Source organism: Zonotrichia leucophrys, chromosome 1A, assembly GCF_028769735.1.
Source record: "Zonotrichia leucophrys gambelii isolate GWCS_2022_RI chromosome 1A, RI_Zleu_2.0, whole genome shotgun sequence".
Classification (NCBI taxonomy): Eukaryota; Metazoa; Chordata; class Aves; order Passeriformes; family Passerellidae; genus Zonotrichia; species Zonotrichia leucophrys.
The window spans coordinates 9,406,074-9,417,950 of NC_088170.1; positions in this window are offsets into that span (position 1 = coordinate 9,406,074).

The window sequence follows — 11,877 nt, forward strand, 5'->3', positions numbered from 1 at the left end:
CCTGATAATGACTTATTAGTGATTAAATAAGAATAGTTTTAGTAGTAGTTTTGTTTTTGTTTTGGTTTTTTTTTTAACTAAAGAAGATAAATATCAAGAACGAACAACTGGAAATTGAAGCTTGACAAATTGAGAACAAAACTAAGGTGCATGTTTTGGATTATCAAGATAAAAACAACTAACTCACGAGTGTTATGGTGAAGTCATTCACCACTTTAAGTCATTGAATGAAAAACAAATGTCTTAAACTGTTTTTCCTAAATCCATCAAAAGGGGCTTAACACTTAAGGTTATTAAGACAAGATTTAGAACAAGATTGTGATAACCTCAGTCACAAGACATGGAAAACAGAATGGAAATCTTCCCATAAATGTCAGTACATGAAACCAACAGATGACAATTCAAGCTGAAATTTTCTATTTCTCTGAAGTTTATAATTTTGGGTTTTTTTTTTTCATTCTTATCTAAATTCCATCAAAGGTAATGCTACTTTTCCTTCTGACTTGAAAATGCATAGTGTAAAATAAATTTGAGGAGCTTGGAAAGACTTGCCTTTATTGCCACAAAAGCTCTCAACTGTCAAGAAGCTGGCTGGTTTTCTCCTTTAAATTATTTTTCATAATAAATTTTTTAAACAATAAAAAATGTTAATAATAGTTCTCAAATAATAATAGTATGAGGTGCTTTTGCTTTGAGAACCAAGCAATCATGCATGAAGCCAGACTAGAAGCCTTAAGAAATAGACTCTTATGCCCTATTTCTTGCAGCATTATTCCTTTCTTCCAGAAATACTACAGAACATATTGCAAACTGACTGTCATAAACAGAAGAGGAGGGAGAGCCCCCTGTTTTATCCATCTGTGAATTGCAACCATCCTTGAATGCAACACAACAAAGTTTCCCAGTGGCTTGCTTATCTGAAATTACAGTGAGTTTGAGGCAGTTAGCTGGATTAGCAAAAGAGAGAACATGTAAGTAATTTCCAAATAGATATTGTTTTGTTGAAAAACAGTCCAAAATTTTACTCTTGCTGTCCCAGGATGCAGCAGGACAACTCAAAACCAAAGCCTCGGCTAGTATAGAAGTAACCTGCTCCACCAGCAGCAGTGAATATTAAATCAAAGTGAAGCTAGAACTTAAAAACTGTTTCAAAAGAGGGTTTTTAGTAACACGCTTTTAGACTCAGCTCCTCAGGATTAAGATGTTTTCCCTTTGTATCTTGCAATGAGACTAACTAAGCTACCAGAGGTTAACATGGGACAATGATTCAAGTTATGCAGTCAATTGAACAAAAGTTCCTCTCAAATTAGTGGGAGTTCTGCTCAGTTGAGGGACTCAGAATTTGGCCCAGCAATTAAGTTATTCATTTTTAGCCCTGAGCATTCCTCTTCCTCAGTGGAGTGTGCCAAGAAAACTAAAAAAATGAACAGCACAGAAGTAGTATTAAACTTTAACAATGCTTAGCGCTGACACAGGGGGGAATATCAGAGCTATTTAGAAACAATGGCATGATTTCCAACTAGAGCCAGAGAATTCACAGGATATGAAATGCACATATGTGCTTTTCATTGGGATCATCCCTTGCTCTCATATGCTGAAGCTCTTCTCATGCCTCATGCTCCCATGCATGGAGCTTAACCTAACCACTTAAATCTCTCTGAAGCTACAGTGAGTTACCTGCCAAAGACTGTAAATGCCCAGCTGGAAAGTGAGCTGTTTATTTCTTACATATTACTCAACTGAATTTAACACATATCTAGTGCTTATATTTAAAATATAATTTAATTGAACTGTATGATAACTTTACTTGCTTTGGCCTCAATTCAACAAATACTTCATATCTGTGTAATTTCATTGTGTAGCTAGGTCTCTGATTCAGTTAGTCCGCAGTACATAACACCAAACAAAGCATGACAACACTAGCGTACACAGTAGCATTTATCAGATTTAGTTTAAAAACAAACAAATATAATTACAAAGGTTTTAGAAAGTTATTTATATTTTGCAAGGATTATTTAATCCCAAAGTGTGGGGCTTTTAAGAATATTTTTGATTTTTTAAAATAATTTCAAGCTATTTGCAGGCAGCAGTAAAACAGCATATTTGACTGACTTACATGTACCCACCTGTTCGTTTTATTCTCCACTTGAAATTTGGGGAGAGTATACTAATTTCATTTTTCCAGGCATATCTGGTTTTTGGGGTTTTTTACATAAGCCTGTATAACCTTGAAATTCAGGGAAATACTTTAACCTTGAAGAAGAACAGTGTAAATTCCCAACTGAGATCTCTCTTTCACAGAAAATGTATCATAGATTATGATCCTTTGGGGATTGTCTTAATGGTAATTCTCACTTTCAAGTGCTTGACCTTGAATCCATACTTAAATTTTTAAAAGGGAAAAATAGGGAAATGGCAACATCCATAACATTGCTCTATTCTGATACCCACAAGTCATGGATGGGGCTGATGCACCCTGCTGCATGGCACAGACTACTATGGTATAAAAAAGCAACTGAGTCGGTCATTGCTTGCTCTTATGGGTTGTTCTTTCCTTCAGCTCCATTTATTCCCAGCTGCATCATGAATTTGCCAACCAATTTTGGTCTCTCTGGCCCAGTCTCCCAGAATCATTGAATTATTTTTTGTTGAAAAGGGTCTTAAAGATGATCTAGTTCCATGCCCCTATCATTGAAAGGGGCACCTTCCACTGGATCACCCCAACCTGATCTTGAACACTTCCAGGGATGGTACATCCACATCTCCTCTGGGCAATGTGTTGCAGTGTTCCAGTGCACCCTTAGGGAAGAATTTATTCTTTAATTACACTCAACCCGGACACTACAGCTCCAAGTAAGCCAGAAGGTCTGAACTGAAGGGTGCAGCAGCATTGCCCTGGTAAGACTCAGATGATGGTCACAAATGTTAGCATGGATACTCCCATAAGACAAGGAAACCTTATCTTTTTGTTCTAGCATGGATACTCCCATAAGGAAACCTCCTCTTTTTGTTCTCCTTGCCTAACTAGTCCTTTGGTTTACCAGGTTAGATGGGTAGGCTTTTTCATTGGCTTCATTTCATATAACAATGTATAAACTGTCATGTGATTATTCATCTGTAGAGAATTAATTGTTTTGTTTACTCAATACAGCAAGGTGAGCTTCTCTAAAGCATGATTAATCCTAATGACAAGTTACTTGGAGAGACCTCCGCCTAATAGTCCCAATAACATTTCATTGATGATTAAAGGGAGTCTAGGTGGTCAGGTCAGTTTCCAAATTTTACATTACAGACATTAAAAATAAAATTAATTCCATCCTCCACAGCAAAATTAAATGTGCAAATCAGGTGATCCATAGCACAATAAAGGAAATACAGGCATACAACAAGATCCCTATGAATATCCCTAATAATTTTTAAGTAGCAGATAAATATCTCAAGTAGCATGTTCAAAAGTTGTTGACATTTACCAACCATGCCTTATTCACTAATCTCTACACTGACCGGCTACTAACTGGATTTAAAGATTATATATCATCAATGGAAAGGTGAGGAGGACATAATTGCTAGCACTAATTAAAGATAATTCCAGCTGCTGCCTGTATGAGCTAACATTCCCTGTCCCTGCCATAGGTAAGCAACCTTACTCCCACTTCTGTGCTACCATCTTCATGGATACAGTGGAAAGAGTGGAATTAGGAAATTAGTGGAATTGGGAAACTAATTCAGCTGAAAAGTTAGTAGTTGTCATCTGGATTAGTTCTTTCAAAGTCAAGAAGTAGGAATATGCCACCATTGTCTGGGGATAGGTGAGGTCACCACTTTTGGCAGAAGCATCTACTTAGATCATCTTCAAGTGATTGTGAAAGAACAACCTTAGCTGCACGCAGAGTTAATTCTCATTATCTTCTGCATTTCCACAGCGTGTAACCACTCATTCTCAGATTCCTGCTAAAATGCAACACTGAGTGTCATTTTTTAGTGTCTGAGATGTCATCTGACAACAGGGGAAGGACCAAAAGAGCACTGAAGAGGCAAAAGACTTGGTGTTCAAGAGTAAACAGAATCAGACCAGTGGAAAACTTCATTTTTAAGTGGGAAAAAGTTAAGTGAAGAAAACCTGCTTCCAGAACATTTCAGAATATCTTGAAAACTTGGTTCAAAACAGAAAGAAAGCAGACATCCAACATAAAGATTCCCTTTTGACAAATTTTCTATTCCTGTTACAAAACACAGGGATTCAGATGAAAAATAGCTGCAATTTTTCTTCTACGTTTCTTAGAAATTTTCTCAGAAAATCCGATTTGAGGTGGATACATATAAATGAAAAGTTTTTTACATAGTTAAATTTTAGCTACTTAAAACAAGACCTTATAATGAGATACATCTGAAATCTGTAATAGAAGCAGTTTATTCAGTACCAATAATAATACTTTTATTGTAAAAACCCATGTGTGAAAACTCTGGTGTGGAAGTGAAAACCAAGCTGTGCAGCAAATACTGACTTTTTTAGTGCTCTTTCTGTAGGTGCTACATAAGCATCTATAAAATATATACACAGTGCTATACAGTAATAATAAAAATATTAAGCAATTCCCAGGTACCACTCATCCTTGAAAATATGTATGGGATGCAGAATACTTGGTATTCACAAATAGCCCTGCAAGTTAAGGATATGGGATTTTCATGGTGCTGTTGTTTATGAACAAAAAAATCTACCCCTCAGAAATAACTTCTAACTTAAGCTCTCATGTCCAATAAATAAATATTTATTATTATTAATACATATCACAGTACTTTTCAGAGTGTCCAGTAAAGCACTGTGTGGGCTACTGAAAACATAGCCCTTATCTTCAAGAGCTTACTGGGTTAAGTCTGACCTATTTATCATAAAGATACTGATCCCTAGATTCATAGGGATTTTCTGGAAGCAGTGTTTTTAATTGCATGTTACTCAAGAACACATATCACTTCAGGATCTTGTAGGTACCAAACTGGTAAAAGGAAATTTACCACACACACCCCTCTAAGCCTGATGAGGGTCCAAGAGCTAATCAAAAACACTACAGGCCTTTTAGCAACAAATCTGAATTAATCAAATCATCCCTGCTGTTTTTTGTTAATGTTTGGACAATCTAGCTTTTCTGCAGAACGCTCTCGCCGTCTGAGTGGAGGACAGGGAGCCAGAAACTCCTTGAGTTTTAATCCTGGCTCTGACACTGATTCTCTCTGCGGCTTTGGGCAAGGAGTCATTGTTCTATAGTAAAATGCTTGTATTGGCAAGATGATGAACTACTACTGTAGATGATCTAATAAAATTTTTCCATCTTTAATTTCTATGATTCTGTAATGCTAACATAAGTTTCAGCCCCTCATCTGGATAGAAGAGATAAATATTTACCCAGTTTGCCTTCATGCCAAGAAGAATCAGTTACAGGATACAAAACTCCACAGAACTGACAGTACTACGCTTGATTAACATCTTATTTAGTACCTTGATAATAAATAACACCTATAGGGACTATAAAACAAGGCCAGATTGAATATCCTTCTTTCCACTCTACTAATCATTGTCTGAGCTGAAGTTTACTGGAAAATTCTGTCTCTAGCTAACTGTGTACCTCTATGTTTTGTTTAGGCATTGCTTCAATGAAATGATTCTGAAGAGTAAAGCAACCACTACTAAGTGAGTTTTTGTTTTCTGGGAAAGGTAAGGAAAGAGGGTAAGAACAAGAGGGCAAATTTCCAAGAGTGATGCTTATGCCAATGCACACAATGACATGGTCATTGTGGGAATGCCTGCATTTCCCAGCTGCTACCACCAGCTCACTTGCACCCACTGGTTGCTGACTTAAGATGAAGATTTTTCTGGGTGGATCTAAGCTGACCTAGGGAATTGACTGAAGAATAACATATCCAAGATAACCCTCCAAAAGTGCAATTATAACAGTATGCTTCTGAAAAATGTTATTTAAAATTTCTAGGTTTAGAAAGACAGAAGACATAGAACTATAGAAAGGTTTGGGTTGGAAGGCCAACCAACTAGACAGATGGTCTAGTTCCAAACCCCCTGCCATAGATAGGGACACCTTCCACTAGACCAGGTTGCTCACAGCTCCATCCAGCCTGGCTTTGAACACTGACAGGGATGGGACAGTAAATAAATAATCTTGCACTTGTATTCACTGTTCAAAGAACACCAACCTCAGTAACCATTGTAGTTTACAGCTATGGACACTTCCTGCCATTTCAATGTATGTGCAAAAAACTCAAAGGTGGGACTGCTGCTGATAATACATAATAAATCTTGCTCTTCAGCTGTACAACACTGACACATCAGATGGAATAAGACAGAAGAGTAACCAGAATAAGTTTCAGTGAAGGCCAGTTACAAGCAGACCTACCTAAGGACTTTTTCATTTTCCTAAGACAGTGAAACCTGGCTTGCTCACACCAGACAGTGCCCAGAGACAACTTACCAAACTAGTTGCTAGTGAGTTATATCAATATTTGTCAGGGATTTCCCTCTCATTGTTTTAGCAGGATATATTGTTTTTTCCACAATCTGTATTGATTTATTTCCTTTGATAAAGGACAACGCCTTGGCCCCAGATTCCATTGCTACACATCATAGCAAGGTAGATAAGCAAGGGGGATCCTTGCTTGAACTGTGGGCAGCAAGTAGTTGTACTTGTTTTATTCCACAGAGAGTAAACAAGAGACGGCAATATAGGGAATGTGGTGGAGATGCACAGGGATAGATTGCTGTCATTCAAGGAGGATATGGTGATCTGCAAGATGAATGCTGCCACACAGCAATCTATCAGACTGGCAGAGGTAAATGGGGAGATGATGATGATTACGGACTCTCTCCAAGTTACATTGCATTTTGGGTTTCTTTGCAATACGCCAACAGCCAGAGAGCTACCTATTGCATATCAGAGTCTATCTTGATATGAAAATACCAGCAATGATAATACATTGCTCTTGTAATTCTGCCAAATTAATTTTCAGTGCACAAGACATGCCTTTGACATACTATTTTATTAGATTAGTGATTTCTGTCAATAGACATTAGCTGCCTTAAATTATTCTGCAACAACAAGACATTATTATGAAAAATACGTATAATTGCTGTTATTTACAGAAAATATTGGTGGAGTTGTTAGGTTAAGCAATTGGGACAACTACAGAGGAATGATTGGTTAACCAATTATCACGTTTTCTTAGAAATGAGTGCATAAACCTCAAGACATACCACTGTTAAAAGCTATTTCAGCCACTGGAAAACAACTAAAAGACCTCTAGAAACCTCTGGAAAAGGATACCCTTCCCCCCAGAAAAAAAATTTATTTCATGCAAGTCACAAGAAAGTTATTATCCAAGCTAGGTCGCTGACAAGAGATGTTATTAATGATCCCATTGAAATTATTAATGCATTTAACAATCACTTTGCAAACTATAATATTATATCCTGGGAGAATACTGAATCATGCTGGTTACTTGGATGAAGATCAAATAAGCTTAGGATGAAAAGATCAGACTCTGAGAAAGTTTAGAGTACTTGCGATTAATAAAAATTAAATGCCAGAACTACTTGATTTGCATTTAAATCTACAAAGGTGCTGACTGGACTTTAGCACATGATTTGGAATTACACAACGAAGCACACCTCTGCACACACAAAATATTAACGTGGATACAATACAAGGCTCTACTGCATAGTTATATGCAAATATGCTAGAGGAATGTGTGTGCACCAGTGGTGCATAAACGAAACTTCTCTCCAATTCACAAAATGGACCTCACTGCAACACTTTAGTAATTGTAAAACATCTCTCCATGATTTTTGAGTGGTCTTGGGAATCCAGAGAGGTCCCAGCTCACTGGAAGTTGGCAAACATTGTCCCAGTTTTCAAGAAGGGCAAGAAGGAGGACCTTGGAAACTACTCGTGAGGCCTGTCAGTCTCACTTCAAGAGATTTTTAAAACCCAAAGAAATAAGTTTTCAAGTTTGCCATATCTATGAAAGCACCAGTGGGAATAGAGTAGTGTTAAAAGAGAGAGTCTGGTGCAAGAAAAAGGACTATCCAGCAGTTAGTGAAACATGCAGTTAAATGTACTGCTGAAGACAGGTACTACTTAACTACATATTAATTTTCCATGCTGAAATGAGTGCTGAATTAAAAAAGGCAAAACCCTCTAAAACTCACATATAAAATATCTAAGGTACAAACACAGTGCCTCAGGTATTTCCCTCCTTCATGCCTACATTTTCTATTCTTTATCCATTCTTAAATTGCAATGAATAACCAGAGATAATTATCACATCTCTGTAATGACAGAGAACCTGCACATGCTAGGATAGTGGCATAATTTGATATTTATGAAATGCTTCTTTATTTATGAAGCATCTGTCTTGAAATTTAATTACCACCACCACAGTGTTTCATTACAATTCTAACACAGATTAATAATGAACAAGATTCCTACCCAGGCTATTAAAATTTGAAAAACGAATACCCTTTGATGAATTCAAAGCACCACCTCACGCAGCTACTGTATGAAAGTCTTAGTACTTTTGTTTATTTTTCTGTTTCCTAAGTCAGTCAGAGAGGTTAAACTAGGAAAGCAAAAGGCTGGAAAAGAAACAAAACGAAAGAGGGACAAGGGAATGGGTGTGTGAAAAGTTAGGGAGGTTTAGAGCGAAGGGTTCAGATTACAGTGCATAAAGGGGCCAGAGAAATATTAAAAAAAATGTGACGTTTATAATATTGGACACAGAATTAAAAAAAATAAAAAGTCTAGAGCAACAACAGAAGAATAGATAGATGACAGATGTGGGTGGATGAAGAGAGAAAAAAATAGGAAAGGCCAGATCTTGTTTGCATGGAAGTCAATAGCAAAGCACTTGTTGACTACAGTGGGAAATGGAGAGACCCACAGTGAATGAAAATTCATTCCCACAGGGCATTCCCACTGGCATTAACAGATGAATGAACACACATGGAGAAATTAAAAGCTGGGAGCAGAAACTGAGGCCCAAGGAGACACAGTCAGAAGAGGTTCCATCTATAAGGCTGTTGGGAAGCCAGGGGCCCTCGGCACACCACAGGAGTGAGGGCCTCTGAGACCCAAACTCAAAAGCTCTCCCAACTTCAACCACCAAGGATTCCAGAACTGGGATCTTCACGTCAGTTTTGGGTTTTGGAAAGGTCTCTAAGTGTCAAGTTCACCTTTGCTCACAGTAATTGGATGTAGAAACAGCTGGGATGGTTTGCCCTCTCAGCTGCGAGTGACTGCAGTGAATGGACCCAGGGAGTTTTGGGCCATTGTGTGCAGCACAGGAACTGATGTCTATGGTGAGGGCAGCTCAGGATTTTTGAACTGAGAATCCAGCTTCCAATCACCAAAAAGTTATCTATCTGCTTCACCTACCCATACACTTTTACTGTGCATCTTGCAATACATGGTGTTCTCCTTAAAGTCATACTTTTTTCATCTTTTTCCCCTCTTAGTCACAGGAAAAAAAAAAAATTGACCTAAGCATTTCAAAATACAGACAGATAAAATGAAACAAAGCATCATTCCTGGGGTGTGGTACTATTTTTAGGCTATGACTTCCTTAATCCTTGCCTTAGGGCCAGTTAACTAACTACCCCCAAGTCCCATAATTTGTTCATGAGCTAGCAAAGATTTGTTAACTCACCAGCAAAGTATGTGTATCCATTCCCCCCTAGTGGAAGAGAAAAGCCTTCTGCCACTACAGATTACTTTGTCAGCTCAAGTGCTAAGCAGTTGTGTCCAAGAATCCAGACCCACTGAGGATCCACCATATATGGCAGGATTCAATGTCCTGTGGGGTTTTGGTCTGATTTTTGTTCCTGTGTTCCTGCATTACAAACTGCTTTAGGAAGCTGTGATACGCCTCTCTCGTACACACACAGATGCAACCAAAGATCCACACAATGTGGTTCTTCAAGTGAAGCCAGGTCTAATTTAGTGCATGGTGCTCAAGGCTGTCTTTGAAGGGGGATATCTACCCGAGTTTTGCCATAAAACCTAACATTGAGACTGAAACATGCAGCAGGCAGAAGGATCTCCTCAAGGCTAGAGTAGCTAAAGTTTCCCTTGGGTAAATTGATTCTGCCTCAGCTCCTAGGTGCAGCTCTTAGGTGCTGCTGGGAAAGTCAAAGAATCTGAAATTTTCTGAAGTGGACAACATGGTTGCTCTTTGCCCACTCTACCCACATCACAAAACCCAAAAGAATTTGTGCAGCCCATTTGCCTTCTTTTTAGACTAATTTATGCATGTGTGTGTCAATGGGACACTCAACGAGGGAAAACTTTATATGAAACCACACAGCAAGTGTACTGAGCTCTCACTCCTGTAACTGAGATCAAGAGGCCTCAGGATGAGATCTACTCTCCACTTACAATGTTCTTATAATGTCATCTAAGCTGTCAGCCTGGCCGCTTCATGTTCTTTCACTGTTTTATCTGCAGTCTGTCATGGTTCTGTGATAAAAAGAGTCCATAGTGGACAGGACTGTCACTAAGAGGAAATCTTTCTGAGCTCCTATAACATCTTTCTGTTTCAACCCAATCTTGGAAACACTTCATCTCCGTAAGACTCTCAATCACCTCACAGTGTAACAAGAGCCTAAAATTATACTTCTGATTATTCACTGAGGGGTATGTCACTATAAACAGGGCCTATTCAATCCAACATGCTTTCCTTAGCCTAATTTGGCTCTAGAAACTCACATTTCTATCTATTGAAAAACTTACTCCCACTGATTTCTGTTAAAACCTGGCTGACCAAGAAGGTGGTGCCTCCTGTTAGGCAACAGTCTAGTCAATATGCCATCCCTTAGGGATGTAGGAGGTCTCAATTTTCCCTTTCTTCTGAGGTGAGTCATACTCAAAACTTCCGCACAATAGACTTTGGGGAATGCAAGGAAGGGAGGGTAAAAACACTGGTTCCTTTTGAAATTCTGCCACAACGTGAAAGGATGGTGTTCATAAACTTTCTGGACAAGTTTAGACTCCAGACAACAGCAGGACTGGATCAGAAAGCCCCACACTCCATTGTAGGTTTTTCATCTTTTTTTAAGGACTCCTCATAGGGAAAAGCAACAAAATAGATATTCCCTATTTTGAGTAGCAGCTACTCACTCATTTCCTCCTTCATTCTCAACTGCATGCCCTAGCCATTAAATTAAGAAATATTGGTTCACCTTGTCTTCTTTCTTGCCTTATTGAGTAGAACTTGTTTTAGTGCACAGTGGAATGGCAGTTGAGCACACTTTTTATTCCTATATCAGAGTGAGATTGAAAATAATGAAACTTGGATTTCTAAAATGTCAGGTGAATGCTTAACCAGCAAACTGTTGCACAACCTATAAGAGTAAGAGTAACCTCAAATCCTTTCCTGCCTCCTCCTCTAGTCAAATTCTGAAATAATAATGTTCCCTGCTCTTTATTGAAAGCAAGAACTTAGATACTTCACCAAAGATGAGGGGTAGACTTCTGTCCAAAGTGCAAGATGTGATCTCTTACTCTTGAGTAAGATTTTTAAGATTTTTATAGTGGAAAGATTTTAGGTGCACTTTTCCTTTTCAATAACCCTCTATGTGTCTACTCAACCTGGGAGTCAATCCACATAGCCCTCTGAAATATCTTTACCCTTCCCTTAGATCACATGTGGAGTTTGGGCATGTAACTCCAGGGTTCTGAAATCCTGTCTACAGTCACAAACTCTCTTTGAACTGATCCACAGGCACTAATGCATGAGCCCAGTAGAAATATTTCTGTAAAATTTCTATTTTCAGGATAGGGTTTGGATGGCACATAATAAATAATTTATGCAGTCATA